We start from the raw sequence: 23,938 nt of genomic DNA on the forward strand, positions 1-23,938 counted from the left end.
CATTTTAGTGTTCCCTGTGTGTCACATCGAACCTAGCATTGTGCCTAGAACATTTTGAGTGTTCAGTGGATGATTTACACTCAGGTTTGGAAATCCAGTCTGTGTGAAGTTATTTTCTCTTTAGGACTTTGCCAGTGGTTTTGTTGGGCTGCCTCTTTGGCTCTGAGACACATGGACATAGAACATAGCAGTTAAGGGTGTAAGCTATAGATTCAGATTGCCTTGGCTTCACTGCTTTCAGTGTGCACTTGGGAAAGTTACTTAGCCTGTTTATTAGGCCCCAGGTTCCTCACCTATTAACTGTACTTGCTTAGAGTTGTAGTGGGAGGTAGATGAGATGATCCATGCAGAGCTCTTAGCACACTGCCTGATCACAATAAGTGCTCAGTAAGCATGCGCTATTATCATTGAAATTGTTAAGAGTCTGAACAGTGAGACTTCAGGTTTAAGTCTGATTAACAAAGAGGCAGTTTAGCTGCATTTTCTCTCCTCGATTTTTCCTTAAAATATTTATATATATAGGCTTTCTTTTGAAACCAATATACATAACAGCATTACAAATGTTCAAAAGATATGTGAAGATTTTAAAGAAATTGGCAAGTACATACAATATGGTAACTTCATTACTAATCCTTCAATTTTAACAAGTATTACTTGACCACAGTCTAGCATCATTCATCCCCTGACTTATGTAGAACATTTTTTTCTGACTCACCTTAGATCTTTATCTTGAAGTCAGTCAGTCCTTCAAAAGAGCTCCTTTAACCTTCACGCTAGTTTGTCATCTAGAGTTCCGACTTAGGGCTTTCCTCCTTATAACATTAATAGCTATCTTTTAATAAGTGCCATGTGGCATGTGCTCTAATACAACTCATCTCTAATTATCACAACAATCTAGGAAAGTAGGTATTATTGGTCCTATTTTAGACATGAGGACGTTGAGACACACTGTGGCTATGTAATTTTCCCAAGTCACACACCTGGTAAATGAAAAGCCTATATTTAGTATAATATCTGTGTGACTGTTGAGGGCCGTATTCTCTTGCAGAAAAGATGTTTGAAGCTTTTGTTTACAAAAGCAAGCTGTAAAGAAATTTCTTGTTAGGGATAAAAAAATCAGTGAGCTACCTGTAACAGTGAGTTTGAGTTGCTGGGACTCAATTTGAAAAAATAGTGATATTATTCACATAAATTTCTCTCCTCTTCTCTCCCATTTTTCTACTCCCCTGACCCCAGTTTGTTTCCTCCTCTCTTCATCTGTATTTCTACTAATGAATAGTGTCGAGGTAGAAGCAGAAATTGAGCAAGATCAGCATTGGAGGCAGAGAGAATTGCCCATCTCCCAAAGTGGCTTCTTTTTCTCTTCCCCCTTTCCTTTTTTTGTCTTCCTGTTTCTCTCTTCTTTCTCATTTCTTTCTTTTCTTTTTCTTTTTCTTTTTTTTTTTTGAGATGGAGTCTCGCTCTGTCACCCAGGCTGAAGTGTAATGGTGCGATCTTGGCTCACTGCAACCTCCACCTCCTGAGTTCAAGCGATTCTCCTGCCTCAGCCACCTGAGTAGCTGAGATTACAGGCATGCACCACCATGCCCAGCTAATTTTTGTATTTTTAGTAGAGACGGAGTTTCACCATGTTGGTCAGGGTAGCCTTGAACTCCTGACCTCATGATCTGCCCGCCTTGGCCTCCCAAAGTGCTGGGATTACAGGTGTGAGCCACCTTCTCTCTCATTTCTATCTTTCCCTGTTTCTTTCTTTCAGTCTCCAAAGAAAGAAAGAAAGAAGAGAGAGAGGTAGGGAGGGAAGTGGGGAAAGAGAGAAAGGAAGAGAGGAAAGAAGGAAGGAAGGAGGGAGGGAGGGAGGAAAGGAGGGAAGGAAGGAGGGAAGGAAGGAGGGAGAGAGGGAAGGAAGGAGGGAGAGAGGGAAGGAAGGAAGGAAGGAAGGAAGGAAGGAAGGAAGGAAGGAAGGAAAGAAGGAGGGAGGGAGATTGAATATAATACGTTCCTATTTTATTTATTTTTTTTTTTTGAGACGGAGTCTCGCTGTCACCCAGGTTGGAGTGCAGTGGCGCAATCTCGGCTCACTGCAGGCTCCGCCTCCCGAGTTCACGCCATTCTCCTGCCTCAGCCTCCCGAGCAGCTGGGACTACAGGCGCCTGCCACCACGCCCGGCTAATGTTTTGTACTTTTAGTACAGACGGAGTTTCACCGTGTTAGCCAGGATGGTCTCGATCTCCTGACCTCGTGATCTGCCCGCCTCGGCCTCCCAAAGTGCTGGGATTACAGGCGCGAGCCACCGCGCCCGGCTACATTCCTATTTTTAAAATGCCTCCAGCCATCTTGTTTGCACTGTACCTTGAAATTCATTTTCTTTAGAAAGATGAATTCATTTTCTTTAGGAAGGAAGGAAAGAGAGAAGGAGGGAGAGAGAGAAGGAAGGAAGGAAAGAAGGAGGGAAGGAAGGAAGGAAAGAGGGAGGGAGGGAGGGAAGTAAGGAAGGAAAGAAGGAGGGAGGGAAGGAAAGAAGGGAAAAAGGAAGGAAGGAAAGGAGGGAGGGAGGGAAGGAAGGAGGGAGGGAGGAAAGGAGGGAGGGAGGGAAGGAAGGAGGGAGGGAGGAAAGGAGGGAGGGAGGGAAGGAAGGAGGGAGGGAGGAAGGAAGGAGGGTGGGAGGAAAGGAGGGAGGGAAGGAAGGAGGGAGGGAGGAAAGGAGGGAAGGAAGGAAGGAAAGAAGGAGGGAAGGAAGGAAGGAAGGAAGGAAGGGGAGACAGAGGGAGGAAGGGAAATTAGAGGGGTGTGGGGGAAGGTGGAGAAAAGAGAGGAGAACCATTGGCAGTGGCTGGATCCTTTATGACAAGTTCAGGTTTTCTTTCCTGTCTAACTTGTTCTTTCCTTCCCTGCCTTTTTCCCACCACAAATATTGCCTCTAGTGATAGAACACCTCTAGTTCCAGTAAATGGTAACTGAGAAACAAAGTGGTAATTCACTTGTCAACTGGTATTTCCCTGTTCCTTAAATGATCTAGATAAATGGGCTTAAATCCCTATTCACACCTTGTGCAAAATCTGATGCCCTCCCCAAGACTTCTCTAAACTCCTGAAAGTTTATAGTCTTGTGATCACCTCTAGTTCTAATTTCCTGACTCCAATAAATTTGGGTTCTTCCCATTGTCCTATATATTCTTTTATTTCAGTCTCTCTGCATCTATTTACACTTGGAACCCAGCCATTTTCCTTGATTTCTGTTATTGAAAGACACTATCTTCACAAAGACTCTCTGTGTGATGAGCTTTACTGAAGGTAAAGAGAAATGAAGAATTACAGTGCAGCAAAACAATGTAAATTGAATATAATACATTCCTGTTTTTAAAATGCCTCCAGCCATATTGTTTGCACTGTACCTTGAAATTCATTTTCTTTAGAAAGATGAGTTGCTGAATAGATAGAGGTGGATAAATGTACAGATGTATGATAAAGCAAGTATAATAAAATATTAATGTAGAATCTAGGTGGTAAGTATATGAGTGTTTGTTGTTTAAAAACAACTTTCAGCTTTGCTATTTATTGGAAATTTTTCATAATAAGATATTGAGAAAAACAAAAAACAAAACCAAAAAATTTCTTCAGCCTTTCTGTCAAGTCGTTCAGCCATCCATCTTAACCTCTCTCTTAAATTCTGGATTATCTTCCAGTGGGTAAACCCTGCCAAAATTTCTGTTCATTTCTAATGGAAAGCATTTTATCATTCTTTATTATCTTCTACTAACCACAATCTCATTGCATTCTCACCCAAGCTGCTTATGATCTCCTCCTAAACAAAGACTTCCTTAAGAATTCTTTAAGAACAAGAACATCTTATACATATTTATATTATAGTCTTTAATCCATTTAACAATGCCTTGTTCATAGGAGATACAAATATACATGTGAGGCTATATTGTACAGTAGAATTAAGGAGGAGACATGAAGCCAAAAGAAGTTGGTTTAAGTCCTGGCTCTGTCACTAACTGTGACTTTGAACTAGCTGTATAACTTATTTGAGTCCATTTCTAAGTCTTCTAATCCAAAAAAGAGGTATGATTTTTAAACAATGCGTACCTCACAGGGCTGCCATGATAATTAAATTGGATAATGCAGGCTTTTAAAACTGCAACCAGTAACTGAATAATTGGATAATGAACAGAAGGCAAAGATTGTTTATGTGATTGGACTGTGTGACTGACTGTTGGGACCCCTGCCTTTCTGGCTAGTGAACAACAGGCATACAAATGCCAGTATATCTTCATAATGTAGACGTTCAATCTCTTCCAATGGCCTCTCTTCTCCTACTCCAGCTGCAGCCCTAGTGGCAGTTCAGATGGTTCTAGAACTGCTACTTTTTGCGGTGCCCATTTGGCACAAACAAAACTCATGTATCCTTGTCAACCACTCAATGGTAATGTTGAGACCCAAACTCTCTTTGTCTTCAGCTTTCGTTCCTAGTGTCTTGCGTTCTAGAGTTACTACTAGGATATCAAGAAACATCCCATTCGACATCGTGTTATACTGTAAGTAATGGATTAGATAATTCAAGGAAAGTGTTGGTTAATCATGCTCTTAGAGTGCATAATGGTATTTCACTGTGAATATTCATCTACCTCTCCACAAATTTTCTTTGCCCATGTTTGTTTGCTACTTCACTTTCTTAAAAATAATTTAAACATTTCTTACCTCTTTTAACTTATCTACTTCTTTAGCTGAAGCTAATATAAATGGGAATTTTAAAACAATGATTCCCTTAGCAACTGGCAAATTTTGCAAATTGCCTCATGCTGTTCAGAGTTGCAAAAATCATATACCACAAGTAGCATTATGAAAGATCAGTTAATATCAGGTTGTCTTCCAAAGCAAGCCATTTGAAATACCATTAAAACAGAAGAATACAAATTATTTTAAAGAGCCCTGAAATGTTGTCACCCAAATTGGGTAAATACATATTAATTTTATTTATCTCTCAACAAATATTTTAGGAATTTTTATAGAGCTTCCTATAAAATGCCAAAAGATAATAATCAGTTATATAAAGCATTAACAAAATCTTGGCTGTGATAATCAATACTTAAATATCAGCTGGGCACGGTGGCTCACACCTGTAATCCCAGCACTTTGGGAGGCTGAGGCAGGAGGATTGCTTGAGGCCGGGTGTTCAAGACCAGGCTGAACAACATAGAGAGCCTCTGTCTCTACAAAAAATAAAACAAAAAAATTAGCCAGGCATGGTGGCATGCTCCTGTGGTCCCAGCAACTTTGGAGGCTGAGGTAGGAGGATTGTTTGAACCTGAGAGGTCAAGGCTACAGTGAGCCATTGATCATGCCACTGCATTCCAGCCTGAGCTACAGAGCAAGACTCTGTCTCAACGGCCCCCACCCCCCTATCCCGCAAACAAACACACTGAAATATCTATTTAATAGTCCTTTTTTGGAAAAACGTGAAAGTACATTAAAAAAATACCTTTATCACATATATAGCAAAAACATTTTGGCAGATCTATGAGGTTTAAAAAAGTAATCCATACTCAATGGACATTTTTCTTCTTGAGGTTATAAAACACAAGGATATGATTACAATAACCTTATAATAAAGATCCAAGTTCATTACATGAAGTTTGTTATTGACACAAAAAATAGGATTTAAGGATTTCTTTTATTTATCTTTAGCAGTTGGCAATGGGTTTAAGGTCTCTTCTTCCATACTTAATTATTTGATTTTCTTTTTTTTTGTTTGTTTTGTTTTGTTTTTTGAGACGGAGTTTTGCTCTTGTTGCCCAGGCTGGAGTGCAGTGGCACGATCTCAGCTCACTGCAACCTCTGCCTCCCAGGTTCAAGCAATTCTCCTGCCTCAGCCTCCCGAGTAGCTGAGATTACAGGCATGAGCCACCATGCCCAGCTAATTTTGTATTTTTAGTAGAGACGGGGTTTTTCCATGTTGGTCAGGCTGGTCTCGAACTCCCAACTTCAGCTGATCCACCCACCTCAGCCTCTCAAAGTGCTGGAATTACAGGCATGAGCCACCACACCTGGCCTGATTTTCCTTTTAATTAATATAGATGTGTTTAATCTAGCTGACCAATGCTGGAGACGTAGTCTATTCAAGGAACTAGACCTCCTCTGCCGCTCTTGATCGTATCTTCATTTACTTGTATTCTAACTAGTCTTTATTGAATGCCCATTATGTGTGAGTCACTGTTCCAGGTACCAGGGATTCAATAGTAAACAAAAAAAAACAAGCTCTCATGGACCTGACATTCTAACATATGTGTGACTTGGGGGAAGAGGGAAGACAGAATATAAACAAATAAACATGCAAATATGTATCAAATGGTAAACTATCAGAGAAATGGAGAAAAACAAAGCAGGGGAAGAATAGGGAGCCAGTTTGGGCTGGATGGTGTGGGGAGACAAAATCGCTGTCTCCCATACCTGATCTGGGGAAACTCACTGAGGTAACATTTAAAAAGATGAGGGAGTAGGCCAAGCGCGGTGGCTCATGCCTGTAATCCCATCACTTTGGGAGGCCAAGATGGGTGGATCACCTGAGGTCAGAAGTTCGAGACCACCCTGACCAATATGGTGAAACCATACCTCTACTAAAAATACAAAAATTAGCCGGGCGTGGTTGCGTGTGCCTGTACTCTCAGTTACTAGGGAGGCTGAGACAGGTGAATTGCTTGGACCCAGGCAGCAGAGGTTGCAGTGAGCTGAGATCGTGCCACTGCACTTCAGCCTGGATGACAGAGCAAGACTCTATCTCAAAAAAAAAAGAAAAAAGATAAAAAAGTATTCTAGGCATAAGAATCTGCAAGTACAAAGGACCCACCTTCTTGAAACTCTCTCCTGCTATAGTATGTCTCCATTCCCCATGGCCCTGCCTCTTCACTACTTCCTCCTCTGTGTCCTTCAATGGTGCTTCTTCTTCTTCTCCCCATTTATTGAAACAGCCAATGTGAAAACAGCTTTCTGCACCTTTCCCTTTAACAACCCATCCATTTTTTGATAGTGTTGTTGTTGATTAACATGTATTAATCGATTCTTTAAAATATCTACACAATTGAACAGAATTTACAATTCTCAAGGTGCCTGTCAACAGCATATTAGACATCAACAGACAGACCTGATTATTACTAGGAAATAGACCAGAGGCCAAACTTCACAATTTACCAAAAAAGTATATTAGACTTTATTTTCGCCAGAGGAAGAGTCTCAACATTCCAGAATCAGAACACCCCATTTTTAAAGATTAGATTTCAATGCTCCCTTCATGAATGTATTTCTGGAAAGGCAGTGATATAGCCATACGGTCAGATAGGCTAGTGAGTTATAACTATACGAACCAGAAAACTTGGAAAATATTTCAAAAGGTCATCTGATTAACCCTCTTGCCTTTTGGCGGATCAGTGTTGAAACTTATCCCGGTTGCTGGGAAATTTTTCATTGCGAGGAGTTCTACAGTTTCTCTTCACAGTCTGCTTTGATGAAAGCATTAACTCATGTAAATAACCCTTTTTGTTCATGTTCTTACCAGTATTTAGAATGTTTTCCTTTTCATCCATGCAAATTCTGCAATGATTTAATAACTTGTTAATTCTCCATAAAATCTTATTTGCCCATAGAGGACACTGCAATTTTTCCACCTGTAAACCAATATCTGTAACATTTATCTGGCAATTAAGTGTGAACTATTATTCCTTTTATGAAGTTACATACATATGTATTATTTAATACTTCACGGCAGCAAATATCATCTCTTCATTTAGACCATCACTACCATAAGGGCAAGAGTTGGAGCTAAACAATTTTGTGCCTTAACAGAGTGCTTCTTGTATACAATCATAATTTGATAAATCTTTGTTCAGTAGTGCTCTACAGCTAGCTCATATCAGCTGCTAGAGCCAGTTGTGCGCATCTCCTTCCAACCCATTGTTTGGTGACATCATGCTGGTAGCTTAAAAATCAACTATGGTAGGCTGGGCGCAGTGGCTTATGCCTGTAATCCCAGCATTTTGGGAGGCCGAGGCAGGTGGGATCACCTGAGGTCAGGAGTTCAAGACCAGCCTGGCCAGTATGGTGAAACCCTGTCTCTACTGAAAATACAAAAATTAGCTGGGTGGTGGTGGGTGCCTGTAATCTCAGCTACTTGGGAGGCTGAGGCAGGAGAATCACTTGAACCCGGGAGGCAGAGGTTGCAGTGAGCCAAGACCGTGCCACTGCACTCCAGCCTGGTCAACATGAGTGAAACTGCGTCTCAAAAAAAAAAAAATAAAATCAACTATGATGGGAATATTTAGACCATAGAAATTGGCAAATGCTACAGATCGGTAGAATGGGTTCACATCTAGCGTTACGATTTACTACTTGTGTGACATTTGATGAGATACCACTCTGTGCCTCTTACTTTCTTTATCTGAAAATGGGGATATTAAATTACCTATTTCATACAGTTGTTGTCAGGAGAATAAGAGTTTATATATGTAAACCACTTAGAAAAATCGCTGGTACATAGTGTATATTCAACAACTGTCAGCTTAGTTTTTATTAAATAATCTCTCTACCTATTTCACAAATTCTCGACTGCTCTGTAAACGTTTCGAGGAAGTCTACGATATGATCATAATCTATGCAGCATTATTTCCCACAACTCCCCAGTAAACATCCTCCGTTGTCTCAACAGACTCCTCTTCACCTACCCCTATGATAAGGGAACTTAACCATAGGATAGGAATCCCTCTGCCTGGAAGACTACAGTAGAAATTATTATGGGGAGGCTGGAACTAAAGTAGTAAGTGGTGTGTTCTGGTATCCTGACTTCTCAGGTAAAGGTTGGGCCTATTTTTTGTAGAATCAATGGAAGAATAAGACTCTTAGCATTATATTTAATATTCTTTTTATTGTTGTTGTTGGAAGAGTCTCTTGCTCTGTCACCCAGGCTGGGGTGCAATGGTACAATCTTGGCTCACTGCAACCTCTGCCTCCCAGGTTCAAGTGATTCTTGTGCCTCAGCCTCCCAAATAGTGGGGACTACAGGCACGCCTGGCTAATTTTTGTATTTTTTGGTAGAGATGGGGTTTTGCCATGTTGGCCAGGTTGGTCTCAAATTCCTGGCCTCAAGTGATCCGCCTGCCTTGGCCCCCCAAAGTGCTGGGATTAGCATTACATTTAGTTTTATTGCACGTTAAATAGGCTTTCCAGGGCCAGATAAGAATTTGACCAATTTTTATATTATTTTGTGGGAATGGATGTATTTGTTCCCAATCCCCGAAAATACTAAAAATAATGACATGAATTTTCCAAACCAATCTCCAGCCCAACCCAGTACTAGGAAATATATGTGCTTTAAGTCATAGACTTTGATATTCAGAACCATAGAGCTTTTAAAAATTGCTTTATTAAATACTGAGTAGTATCAAAATATAATATTGTTAGGTATAAAAAATAGCAATACAATGAATACTTGTGTAGCTACCACCCCACTTATAAAATAAAACATTATCGATACCTGTAAAACCCTAATCTGATCTCTGATCCAATTCAGAGGTAAACACAATCTTGAATTTGGGGGTTATAATTCCCTCAATTTTTATTTACTATTAACATTTTTTGAGATAGGGTCTCACTCTGGAGTGCAGTAGTGCAATCTCTGCTCACTGCAACCTCCGCCTCCCGGGCTCAAGCGATCCTCCCACCTCAGCCTCCCAAGTAGCTGGCACCACAGGCATGTACCAACATGCCCGGCTAATTTTTTGTATTTTTGGTAGGGACAGGGTTTCACCATGTTGCCTAGGCTGGTCTCGAACTCCTGAGCTCAGGTGATCCACCTGCCTCGGTCTCCCAAACTGCTGGGATGCAGGGATGAGCCACTACAAGCAGCCTCAGATGTATGTAATGCAGGGTAAATACCACAGTGATGTGAGACACCTTCATCCATCAAAAAAAAAATACATGAACAAGATCCTCCTCAGTCAGAAATTTTACATTGTTTATTTTTATCCCACTCTTATTCTTCTTCCACAAAATCGGTTTTATTGTTGTTTTTGAGATAGGGTCCCCCTCCGTCCACCAGGCTGGAGTGCAGTAGTGTGGTCATAGCTCACTGCAACCTCTTAAGTCCTGGCCTCAAGGAATTCTCCTATCTCAGCCTCCCCAGTACCTGGGACTACAGGAACATGCCAACCAAGCCCAGCTAATTTTTTTTTTTTTGACTTTTTGTAGAGACAGAGGTCTCGCTATGTTGCCCAGGCTGGTCTTCAACTCCTGGCCTCAAGCGATTCTCCTGCCATGGCCTCCCAAAGTACTGGGATTACAGGCATGAGCCACTGTGTCCAGCCCAAAATAATATTTTAATGGTGTGTTTTTTTTTTGCTTTAGAGTCTCAATTAGTCATGCTTCACTATTTTTTCAGCAGAAAAATAAGTACATAAATTGAAATTGCAAGTAAGTAGTTAAGCTTCCTAGGTCCATGAGTTTATAACTGTTAAAATACTTCTGGTTTGAGTTATTATAATATTATTATTACCATGGTATATAATTGATGAAAGAACATAACTACATTATACTTTTTATAAACAATTATTAAACATGAAAGTTAACGTTTTATTGGAAATACATCTCTTAAGGAGTTGAAAGAAGTGGTGCTTTTGGTGCCTTGATTAATGGAGGCTCTGTGTGTGGAGGCCAGGAGATTTTTATTTTTATTGATTTTTTTTTTGAGACAGAGTCTCGCTCTGTCGCCCAGGCTGGAGTGCAGTGGCATGGAGGCCAGGATATTTTTTTATGCCCAAAGGCAATGCATAACAGTAAGGGAAGGTGGCCTACTTTTGCAAAGTAGGAAAAGGGAAATATGAAGGGAGAAAATGGGAACTATGGGCAAGTTCCTAGGCATATCACATTTAGGAAGGAGGATATATGACTTTGAGGATTTGGGAATTGATTCTCTTAAACCTGTGTCTGTGGAAAGTTTTCAGGTCTTGCAGGAGTACATGTACATCTTGTGGAAAACTACCTTGATGCAATGCAGCCCCTAAGAACACTAAAGCAAGCTATCCTAAAAGTCACTGAATCAAATGTCTTTCAGACTAAAATAAGATGCCCGTGTCATGTGATTTAGTGAATTAATTGAAAACAGAAGGACAAGCAGGGAGGGTCAAGCAGAATGGAAGGATTACAGTATTCGAGTTCATACATCTTGTCTCTTCCTCCTGTGCGTCAACCTTCCCCTGATCGTGTGGTTACAAGACAGAGTCAAGGTTTGAGCAACAGGACTTGGCAGAAGGATGGTGCCTCAAGCGAACACACTGGCTTTATTTTAGACCTGGCCATGGCTGTAGCTTGCCAATTACATTGATGAAGAGCTATGGAGTTTATTGGGCAAAGGACACATGGGCTAGAGTGGGTTTTGTAAATGAGAAGTCAATTTAAGACCTTATGAATATTGAGTGCCTGATATATGTTTACTGTATGAATATTTGGTGCTCTTAGTCCTACTATCCCTCCCAATTGAAATTAAGCACACATATGCTCAACTTCTTTTACGTCTAACATATCCCACAAGCTACTAGCTTTTATATTTAGTTTCATTCATTTTCCTTATTTTTCTTATTTTCCATAGCATACTGCATATTCTTAAATAAAACAGCAAATATTCATTGCACCTGGTTGGAAGAACACCACCAATATTGGAATGGAGACTTGTCTCTTCCTTTTGAACTCCCTTCCAGGAACAGAGCAACAGGACCACATGTAAACTATATTTCTTCTCTGCACATCCTAAAAGAGTGGGTAGACTGAAAAATGGGAAGTGCACTGGGAAGCCTTTTAAACTAACTCACTGTAAAAACCTTCCATTCAGGACAAGTGCAAGATATTGATCTCCTGAGCCTTTAGGATACCCATATGGGCTAAGGTGGATGGAGCTGTACTCTTTCGCCTCCAAACACAAGCTTCTCATTTCTTTATTCCAGTATGACATACAACATATTATAATTTTCTATGTATATCTAGGGTAGATACTTAGGTACGGAATTGCTAAGTCATACAGCATATGCAGCTTCAACTTTAATGCCAAACTATTATTTCAAGTTTTTTCCCCAATTTATATTCCCAAAAAGATGTAAGAAAGTTCCCATTGAGCCACAGCCTAATCAATATTTGATAATTTCAGAAAGAATAATAACACTTAATAATATGAAAATTTCCTATTTTAGAAGGATAGAAAATTCAGGTCTAAAGATAATTTAATAGGTTTATTTATTCAGTGACTCATCTTAACAAGCATTGATTGGCACTTATTTCACTCTTGGCATTATGCTAAATGCTGAGGATAAAAGATGACTAAGACTAATCCCTGTTCTCAAGGAACTTACACTCTATATGGAATGCATATATGTCAACAGAGTATTCAGGTGATGAGTGCAATAATGGAGGTAAATGCAAATTTTTGTAGCACTGCTGAAGGAAAGAGAAAAACGAGTCTGAGTTTGGGGCAAGAGATATCAGGAGATGTGTAGGTTGAGGTTTTTCACAAGATATGTTTGTTTTCAAATTTGGGTTTTACTTTTTAAACTCTATACTCATAGTTCTGTAGTGATAACTCGAGAAGGCCAGGACATGAAGGGGTTTTGTATGATAGATGATATGGAACCACTTAAAGAGTTTTAGGCAATGCAACAAAATGAATGAAATTGTATTCTAAAAAGAGAATGCTGATAGCAATATGGAGGATAGACTGGGATTGAGATGGTCGTGAAAGGAGGCAGGGAGACACGTTAGGAGTCCATTGTAGTTGAAGTTCAAGATGATAAAAGCCTGAACCTAAGGCAGTGACAATGGAGATGGAAAGAAAATAGATATGAATAATATTCAGGAAGTAGCGTTAATAGAATCAAATGATAGACTACAAGTAGAAAATAATGGGAAAAGATTAGTCTATCATGATATCTAAGTTTCTGCCTAAGGGGATATATTCGTTCATTCACTCATCAACTAATATATATTGATCACATGCTATATACCAGAACTTATGCTGACTGTGGGGGCTATCTAGGGATAACATGTTAACGTGACTCCAGGGGACACTATTCACATGGTATATACATGGAATATGGTAGGGATGGTGTTTCCAGACTTCTTCAGTAGTGTGGTTCCAGATTTTCTGTGGATAGGACATAGTTCCTATGGTTAAGGAGCACACAATTCTGTGTACAGTTGTACTGTTAACCAAGATGGAAAAAAAATAAGGACTGTGCACCAAATCTTGGGAACTTACATGTTGCCCCTTGTCTTTCTTTTCACCTGAAACAATTAGTTTGGCATATTGGACATGCTGACCTTGAAGGGTTTATGGAATGTTTAGATGGAAATTTCTATGAAACCACTGGACATGTTAGTCTAGAGCCCTTGTTTAAGGTTTTATAGTTAGTTAGTTAAAAAGGCTTCCCAGTGCACTTCCCGCTTTTCAGTCTACCCAATCTTTTAGGATGTGTAGAGAAGAAATGTAGTTTACATGTGGTCCTGTTGCTCTGTTCCTGGAAGGGAGTTCAAAGGGAAGAGACCAAGTCTCCACTCCAATATAAACCTTCTGAAAGTTTTTTTCTTTCAATGGCTCCAAATTGTACACTCTCCAATTGAGAAGTTCAGAAAATTGAGTAACTCATATTAAAATTATCAAGACCACAAAGGTTTTTCTCATAATAGAACAATTTTAAGGGTGAAGTAAATGAATTCAAACTAATTTATTTTTCTTTTCATATATGTCTAATAAAAATGACTGATGAATTGTTTGGACTTTAACGTGTTTAGATGTGAGTCTCCCCCCTTTTATTCAGTGACAAGTGCAAAGCAACTTGCTAACAATTTTTTTTTCAATTTTGTAATTTTAACACTGACAGTAAGAAACATTCTATAGAAAGTTTGACTTTGAACTGGAATATTTTTGCCAGATCTCTACCTAGAGGGAATTTTTATGGTTGAGTCTGTAAATGCTAGCAAAACAAAGCTGAAAATGGAAAAGCTTTCAATTTTCAAGGCTAATGTAAGATGAGTTATGCTTCTTATGCATCATACTTCTGGTAATTCTCTTATTTTTTATATTTCGCAGTTTAAATTTTATCAGAGGAGCCTTTGGATAAAAGGTATTTATTTTTATATGAACCAATACCATCAGCATCAGAGAAGCCATAATTAAATTATGAAGGACTGTATGTTATAATAAGTTGTAACACTTCAACCAGTTTTCATGTTTATAGTTATGGGCACACTATAATAATTCCCTTCAGTAATGGTAAACACCAGTGAAGCAAGTTAAAAATAGAATAAGTAAAAAAACCATATTCAATGAAACTATTAGATGCAACCCACATTTCTGGCAATCCTGGAGAACAGTAAGCATTAAGCTTAAGATCTGGAACATCTCATTCAGTGTGATTTACTGTAGGATATCTTACTTGAAAATAATAAGAATAATGTCACTCAATAGCGTTTTAGATTTGTTGATTATCTATGTACATATAAATCTGGTCTAAATGTTAGGGTAACAATCCGAATTAAAACTTGCTGAGGCTGGGCACAATGGCTCATGCCTGAAATCCCAGCACTTTGAGAGGCCAAGGCCAGAGAATCGCTTGAGGCCAGGAATTTGAGACTAGCCTGGGCTACATGCCCAGTATCTACAAAAAATACAAAAAAAAAAAAAAAAAATTAGCCAGGCATGATAGCTTATGCTTGTAGTTCCAGCTACTCAGGAGGCTGAGGTAGGAGGATTACCTGAGACAGAGTTTGAGGCTACAGTGAGCTGGGATCACACCGGTACACTCCAGCCTGGGTGACAGATAGAGACCCTGTCTCGAAAAATAAAAAATAAAAAACAAAACCACACACACACACAAAAGACTTGCTAAGATTCTTTTGTACATGTGAGAAGTAAAGTAAGGGTTTTGATTTTGAGGCATGTGGAAAATCCCTACTTCAAAAAGCCAGAGAATCAGCATATCATGGTTAGGACTCAAACCTAGTCATCAAAAACTATAGAAAGAGGTTTCACTTAGGAAACAGAAAGAAATATATTCTCTGGGCAAAGATGTGAATTCAGAGAAAAATAACTATATTGACAAAGGAAAGAATACTGGCCAAATAACTTTTTTTAAAAAAACAGTTTCTTTCCTACTTTTTTTTTTCACTCTGGTATAAGTTTACCTTCACAGTGGCACTGGTGGGAACTGCCCCTTTTATTGTTACTTATTTACTTCTGAGACAGAGTCTCGCTCCATCACCCAGGCTGTAGTGCAGTGGTGCAATCTCGGCTTACTGCAACCTTCACCTCCCAGGTTCAAGTGATTCTCCTGCCTCAGCCTCCCTGAGTAGCTGGGACTACAGGTGTGTGCTGCCACACCCAGCTGATTTTTGTATTTTATTTTAAGTAGAGGCGGGGTTTCACCGTGTTGGCCAGGCTGGTTTCGAAATCCTGGCCTCAAGTGATCCACCCACCTTGGCCTCCCAAAGTGCTGGGATTACAGGCGTGAGCCACGAGGCCTGGTGAGAACTGCCTCTTTTAAACTCTTGTAAAGATTTGATAATGGAATCTATTTTATTTACTAAAGGAGAATCTAATTAATTTAACATCAAAGATACACTTATGGGAATGAAAGATAATAAGCCCCAAGTGTAATGTGTTTGCAATGTATTTAAATAAAATCAAAGACAATTCTAAAACAGACGGAAACAACAAAACAGGAATGTCTACTTCTTTAAAATTACATAGTAATAAGCAGATAATCCGTATTTTTGTTGTTAAAGAGTGATAACCAGGTAAGCACAGGACACACACACACACACAATCACCCTTACAAAATGAAGGTCAAAATTCTGTTATATCTGCTATCAATACTTCAAGTAGATACAGAAAGTTAAAAGATACATTCTTTTTTTTTTTTTTTTTTGAGACAGAGTCTCACTCTGTTGCCCAGGCTGGAGTGCAGTGGCGTGATCTTGGCTCACTGCAACATTTGCCTCCTGGGTTCAAGTGATTCTCCTGCCTCAGCCTCCTGAGTAGCTGGGATTACAGGCACACGCTACCACACCCGGCTAAGTTTTGTATTTTTAGTAGAGATGGGTTTTCACCATGTTGGTCAGGCTGGTCTCGAACTTCTGACCTTGTGATCTGCCAGCTTTGACCTCCCAAAGTATTGGGATTATAGGCATGAGCCACCAGAGCTCAGCCTAAAAGATACATTCTTTTGTGGAAGAATATGCAATGATTGCAATTTGTACTTATATTTAATAACATATTAAAAAAATAAAGATGCTCGTAATGAAGCAAGGAGGCCTGAAATCACTCGGTAAGTTCTCAATACCCACAGACCTAGGGCTGGGCCAGGATGAGATGAAATGATGGAGGCCCTAGCTAGCCTTAGGGGCAAAACTTAAGGGGGTTCCAAACAAACCCTAATATTCAAGATATGATTTTAATGGAATATTCTGAAAAATGAAATTGAATACCAATAAATACATGATAAACAAAATATCAAAGTATTAAATAATGAGGGGATCCACTCCCACACCTGCATAACTCTTCTGCTTCACCTTAATGAGGACTCAAGAGGAGTGAATAGTCATGCCCAGAGAAACTTTCATTCAACTCTCCTTTTTAGATCAAGGAAGGTAATGGGCTGTAATAGCGAGGAAAAGACCAAGATTGTGGCTTCTAGAAGGAACATGAATATTCTTCCTCTTGTAAATGTGCACAAAGATGGGAATCATGGTACCAAGGCCCTCTTTGGCTTGGCTACAAGCAGCCAAGCCAACTTCACTTCTCCACTACCTTACAATATTCCCTTCTAGACAGGACAGTCCCTTTAATGTTCCAACACATTTTTTTTTCCACTTTGATTTAGCTCAGTATTTTCTAAAAATACTTTAAAGACCTTTAAATTCCTTTAGAAGCAATAATTAAATACGTTTGTAAATGCTGTATTTTAAGTCCTTCTAGTGGAGATTCAAAATGCATGTAGCATAATAAAATCTGGGATAAATTGACAATATGAAGTCTGTTTATTTCGTTTAATACAGCGTTTTCCCAATTTTATTTTATCATAGAGTCACAGCACTACCCAGTCTCTGACTTCAACTGCAATAAGGCAGCCATCATCTTGCCCTGCTCCCTTTGTTTCCTTGGTGGTAGCATTTTGCTTTTCTGATTCTGTAAGGTATCTCTCCAATTTCCCCGATCCTGGCTTTTTTTTTTTTTTTTAATCAGATCTAGTGATAAGGCAGATCTGGAATTTTTGCACAGGATTTTGTTTATGTGTATTTTAGTTTCAGTATGGACATAGGATCATGGGATTTCATGGAAGATGTCAGGACGACTGTGGGAAGAAACATTGACCAATTATAGCCTGTGCTTTAAAATACTCATATCTGTACTCTCTGTCTACATCTTCTTCTCTTTAAAATATATGTCCTCTAATTATAGGCTTATAATTAGGAAGAGATAAATCATTTAACAGATGTGATGTGATGTTGGAAATCCTCATCTTATAATGACCCCAGTGGAGTGATCCAAAATGGAAACCACTATGAATAGGCATATCTTGGGGATCAGAAAATGGAAACCTTAGCATATCAGTCTAAGTCCAATGAGGACAAACCATACAGTAATTTGAATAAGAAAAGTTTGATTTGAAGAATTATTGACTATAACAGAGGATTGGAGAAACAAGGAATTGGCTAGGAAGAACTAAAAACAACTCTAAAGAATACAGGAATAACAGCATCCACTACCCTCAGGGCTGAAATACAGCAACCAAGTAAGAGTCCTCCCCTCTTCTCAACCAAGGCTGAATCCAGACCCTCCACAGCCTTGGCTCCCTGGGTGGCAGAGAAGTTGTGCTAGTAGAGCTTGCTGCAGATCTGCTCTCTAGGGTGCTGGGGAAGGCTGTTCACATGGAGTTGTCTCACCAGAGCCACACTGCTACAAACAGCCCAGGAGGGGAGGGTGCTGGGGGAAACTTCTGGCTACCGCTGCTTCAGGAGCCTGGCACTGGCAAAGCCAGCTTTATTGCAGCAGCTGGGCTTTGGAGAAGATGTGGGTATGTATGCACTTCAGGAGCCAAGAGCTGGGAAATCTATATGTCCTGCACTGCAGAAACCTGCTGTGTGAGCACAAGGGAACCACGAAGCAAAACCCTTTCCTCCTGCAATGTCTTTCTAACGTCCCCACCGACAAAACATGATTGCCAGCTGATAAAGAGAAATATTTAATGGATCCGGATTCATTTTCACAGAGCAGGTAAAAAAGGTGAATTTGGAGCTGCGAGACAATAAACTGATAACTGGCACACCTAGGGAAGAAAAATGATCTGGAAGAAAGATTGTCACTAATAGGAATATGAGTCAGGAAAAGATCCTGCCAATAATGGAGATAATTCAGGAGAATTATCTAAAGTCAAAAAAAATGAGTCATTGCTTTTAGAAATTGATTATGACTAGACGGGAAGAAGAAATTGTTTTCTCTGAGAAAAGTCTAGTTTAGAAAAGCATGGGGAAAAACACTGATGGAAGAGTTTCTGAGTATGAAATCCAGAGTAGCAAAAAACTTACAAGGGTGACTTATAATAACTGGCATCCCCTAGGATTGCAGCTATTAGAACCAAGTTGAACTCTTACTATTCTATTTTTTTCTGTTCTATTTTTTCTTACTTTGCTAGTTTGTAATGCAAATTTCTCACACTGTGCAAATGTTGACTTTTTTGGTACTTTACTAGATGAACTGAGAGTATTATGATTTACATTTTTCACTTTGATGGCAGGGTGTAGGGAGGGGACAAATAATTGAAGTCACTGCCCTAAAGCCTAAAGTGAAACTTTGGAACCATTAAAATAGGATAGCACCTTCCTTGGTGTCTTAAAGGCAATATGTGAGCAGCTGGGTAAAGAATGGTTGAACTACTACAGGAAATCTTTAATTTTAGGGTGTTCTTAGAAGTTTCATCACAGACCTCTGTTAACTTTTATATATAACATTCCACTGCTGCTCAAAGATCACTGCTACTGCCATAGGACAATTGCCAACACCAAAATACCAGAGGGCTGATTTGAGAAAATTAGTTTTCTCTGACTCCTGGGTAATGAATTAGGCTCTTTTTAGAAATAACCTTGGTTTCTTAAGGTAACTAGGGTGTTGTTTAGTAAGTTGGTATTTTAGTCAAACAAAATATATACCTCTTTAGTCAGTACCATGCCTGAAGAGTAATTAGACAGATGCTCCATGAATGTGGTTCTAAAAGGTCATATGGCAAGTGTCAGCCTTTTTATGACAACACTGTACTCTCTTCTAAGTGCCTGAATATGGCCCTTGGGAATGCTAACTAAAACACAAGGAAAGGTTTATGATGCTAAGTCCTGCACTACAGACATTTCATCTCTTGTTACAGCCATGCAAATTATTATAGGTCCATTGACAATGGGAAAAATTTACTGAGCTTAAAACAAATCAGACAGTATTTAACGGTATAAAAAGTAAAATGAAAAAATACGTCAAAAAGCTTTGGGATCACTTAACTTACTAAGCTAACTGTCTTAAAACTGTATATAGGTCTTATGAATATATTGTATACTAGAAAATTCTTGGTAAGCTCATTGAGTTTCTTGTGTAATCATGTGCAACACAGTTGGAATAAACCTACTAAAGCCTTACCTATTTTTTATGTTCAGACTACATAAGAGTTTCTTCACTCTTCTTCATCTGTGCAGTTAATGTATTCCCACTATGTTTTAAGGACAATGGAAAATGCTGACGTATGGAGATATGTAAGAAAATTGTTCCTTTTTTTTTTTTTTTGAGACGGAGTCTCGCTGTCGCCCAGGCTAGAGTGCAGTGGCATGATCTCGGCTCACTGCAGGCTCCGCCCCCCGGGGTTCATGCTTTTAATTTTTCAACTATTTAAAAATGCAAAAAACATTCTCCTGCCTCAGCCTCCTGCGTAGCTGGGACTACAGGCACCCGCCATCTCGCCCGGCTAATTTTTTGTATTTTTAGTAGAGATGGGGTTTCACCATGTTAGCCAGGATGGTCTCGATCTCCTGACCTCGTGATCTGCCCGCCTCGGCCTCCCAAAGTGCTGGGATTACAGGCATGAGCCACCATGCCCGGCCAAGAAAATTGTTCTTAAGGAGCCTGTGAAAATGCACTCACTCCTCATTCTTTTCTTTCTGTTTTGGCACCTCCAAAATTATTAAGTGAAAAATATTAATCTAATTAACAATTTATGCAGAAAAGAATAAGTTAAATGTTACATTGTTTACTTTTAGAGAACTAATCTGAACCACATGCACACCCATTCCAGTACCTTTATAAAATATCTACTCTTTTCTGCTATCTCACTCCTCCAGGGTCTTGCATCCCTTTCACTTTAGGGCAAGGGTTGGCAAACTTTTCTGTAAAAAGTCAGTAGATATTTTAGGCCTTGTGACTCGTATAGTCCTTGTCACAACTACCCAATTCTTCTGCTTTAGGTGAAGGCAGCTATAGATAATACACAAATGACTGACCATAGGTATATTCTAATAAAGCTTTATTTGTAGACACTGAAATTTGCATTGCATATCATTTTCATGTACTATGAATATTATTCTTTTAATTTTTCAACTATTTAAAAATGCAAAAAACATCTTTGAGAATTGTACAAAAGCAGGCATTAGGCCAAATTTGTCCCATAGGCCATAGTATGATGACTCCTGGTCTAGTGGCAATGCTGCTTCTTCAAGGGCTGAGTAACCTTCTGTCAATCACAGTCCAAACAAAAATTCTCTAAAGATGGTTCTGTTTATAAAGTTTTCCCATATGAGACATTCAAAGCTTTAGGGATCATCAATGTGCCCATAATTTTCCATTGGTTTTTCCACTTTATTAGCTGGTCCATTGAAAAATATTTTAAGATTTTACAGGGACTTATTCTACTTTTCATCATAACAAGTACATATAAAATAATGTATGGGGGTTAGAACAGGAAACCAGGATAAAAGGACTATGGGTTCTGTTCCCAGTCAGTTCTTTGACTGGATAAATAACCTGACTGCCTCACATCTCATTTTCTTTGTCTAGAAAGTCAGAATTGTCAGGTGTTGTTACTAAACAGTTATGTTAAATGTTAAAGGACATGGTAGGGAGTGGTGGGTGGGATTATGTTTGTATCTTCCAGAGTTGCCACATTTTCAGAAAAAAGTGTATACTTTTTAGTGCCATCACATACAACTGAAAAGATGAATATTTCTGAAGAGGAATAGGGTGGGTGATTTGTTTCAAACATTTTGATGTAGAAAATCTAAACCCAAAGATGACATCAAGCAAACTATAGCACAAAATACACATATGTAAAACCTCATGGTTTTCCTGTGTGCCTACTATTAACAGGAGAGGTTTGGTTTAGGGGTCTGTAAAAATGTTTTCTTTCTTTAAGCATAATGCTCAGAGCCAAGACATCATCAGCTCCAGGCTCAGTCAGTTCCAGTCGAAAGTGTGAATGTTCAGCAAAAGGATGTTTTTGAAAGGAGACTGAAAACCCACTGTGCCAGATACCTGAAACGTTGTTAGGGTATTCAGTGGAAAATTTCATTTCCACATTATAAATAACTGTAGGATATTTTAAGAGATCCAAGACTAGTAACTTCCAAGAGCTGCTTATATTAGTTCCACTAAAATGTGAAATGGAGGAAGGATACTGAGAAAGGCCATAAAGCTGAGTTACTGGATATGATTAATTAAAATAAATAATCTCACTATTGATTAAATTGCCCTTAAAATCCCCAACCACCGAGGCCTGCATAGTTTGCTATCCACCAAATAAAAAAAGGACAAAACAGCGATGGAGAAAAAAGGAGGAAACGTCCCCAAGGTAACTTCTTAAATTCAATTCTAAAATTTTTTATTTGGAAAGCCCCTCTGGTGGTCCATATTTGAAATATTAATTGTTTCTTATTGTCTTCAAAGTTCCAGGAGTTCTCTGTTCTATGGACTTCCTGGGAGGAGGACAATCCCAGAGAAGGTGGCATATCACCCACCATGGTAGTTATGGAATTTTGATCTCATTTTTACCACAGAAATAATCAATTCCCATAACTGCTTCCCCCCTTTGCAGCCCCCACAGATTTAAAAACAAAAAACGAGCCAGGGATCTCTGTTAGACAGTGGCACAACATGCCCAGAGTAAAACTAGCCCCCTAAAAAGAAAAAAAAAAGCAGGAAAAAAAAAGCCATGAGTGTATGAGTGTGTATGTGTTTATGTGTGTCTGCGTGTGGACGTGCAAGTGTGTCCGAGTGCACATGAGTGGATGTGTAAGGTAGGACAGCAATGGATGCAGTCTCTCTCTTTTTTGAGGCGAAAGCCTGGCTTCCCTTCCCGGATCGGCCGCCTGTGGGACTCGAGAGACCTGTGCACGCAGGGGACGCGGCGGTGCCTGGGGTTAGAGCTCTCCCCTGTGACCGAAAAGATAATTAAAAATCGCACGCGCAGGAGCCAGCTCAGCTCCTGGCTGCGCTTCCAGTTGGTCCGGTCTGGCTAAATGGGTTCTCGCACCCTGGCGGCGCCCGGGCTGGGAGGCCAGTAGGCCGGGCGCGAAGAGTAGGCTGGGGACCAGGTGTCATAGCCGGTGGCGCAGAATCGCTTCTCGGAGTCACCGAGAGTGGCAGTGGCAGGCGGCTGTGGGGGCGGGAGGGGCGCGGCTCGGGGCTAGTGTCTGTGGAGGGATTTGTGGAAGAGGCAGGAACGTGGAGAAAAACGTGGGAAAGGGAAAGACCGACCAGGGAGGTGTGGAGCAGTGCATGGAGAAGGGCAGGTAAAAATAAAGCCCCAATTAGGGAGGACAGGGTAGTATCCCCTGAACTCCATCCTTACCCCCCGAGAGCGCACGCCTGGCTACCCCGCACCCCCACCTCTGCTCCCGCGGTCTGGCAGATCCTCAGTCCTCCGCGCATCTCTTCAGCCGGGAGATCCCGAGTCACGCAACCACAGCCCCCCAAGCTCATCTTGTACTCGAAAGGGCTCCAGAGTCCGCGACTGGCACCAGGCCCCCATCTTCCGTGTCCCTCATGCTCTCAGAGCCCTTCCAGGCCCCTTCTAGGGCGCAGACCCGGGCGTGGGCTCAACGAGTGGGAGCAAAGCTTTAAAACCAGACAGGGAGGGTCGTGGCAGGTCGCTACGAGGGTGAGGGAGGCGTTTGCACTGAGCAATAAAATCACCCCGTAATGGGTATGTGAATTGCTTTAAATAAGATGGGAGGGCGTGAGAGATGACCCAACCATCTTTCTTCCTTAATGCTTCGAGGGGGAGGCATTCTAATTCTTCATTTATTTTATAAAATCACTTGTTACTGTGTCAGCTACTCCACTAGGAATCTTTCAAACTTTGGCAACTGATGATTTTTTTCGCAAACACGTTTTCAAGCTTTGGAAGGCTTTAAAGAGTTTGGTAACAAGCAAGAAACGTAGTAGTACACAACGCCGAGGGTAAAACGGCCCTGTGCCCCCTTCTTGGGGTGTAATAGCCTCAAGCGGATTTCCCGGCTTCTGCGGGCGCAGCACATTGTTTTATTTGTTTTGAAGGCTCAGAGTTTGAGGCTGGTCGTAGACACCCACGTGCTCTGACTCTCATCAGCGTAATGATCGCCTTAGCCAGAGTCGTGTCTATATAAACCACAAAAACCTAATCATTAGAAATCCCAGCCTCCAAAAACCACATTTTAGGTAAAAAGTGCCGCTTTTTTTCCGCGCTCCTTCATCCTCTCGACCACAACTTTTTGGGGGATCCAAAGTCGCTTTTTAAACCCACACTAGGAAATAAATACATAAATAAACAGCCACGGAAGCATTTTGAATTTTTTAGTTCGTATTTTTAATTTTTTCCCGTGAGCGCTAGGGAAGACAGACA

General features: G+C 40.2%; 1 protein-coding gene across 6 annotated transcripts in view; it reads left to right on the forward strand.

Moving 5' to 3' along the window:
- RUNX2 (RUNX family transcription factor 2) overlaps window positions 1-23,938 on the forward strand; it is a 281,684-nt gene that overhangs the window by 71,525 nt on the left and 186,221 nt on the right. The gene's annotated exons all lie outside the window — the stretch shown is intronic.

Source organism: Symphalangus syndactylus, chromosome 23 (genome assembly GCF_028878055.3).
Source record: "Symphalangus syndactylus isolate Jambi chromosome 23, NHGRI_mSymSyn1-v2.1_pri, whole genome shotgun sequence".
In the NCBI taxonomy this organism is placed as follows: Eukaryota; Metazoa; Chordata; class Mammalia; order Primates; family Hylobatidae; genus Symphalangus; species Symphalangus syndactylus.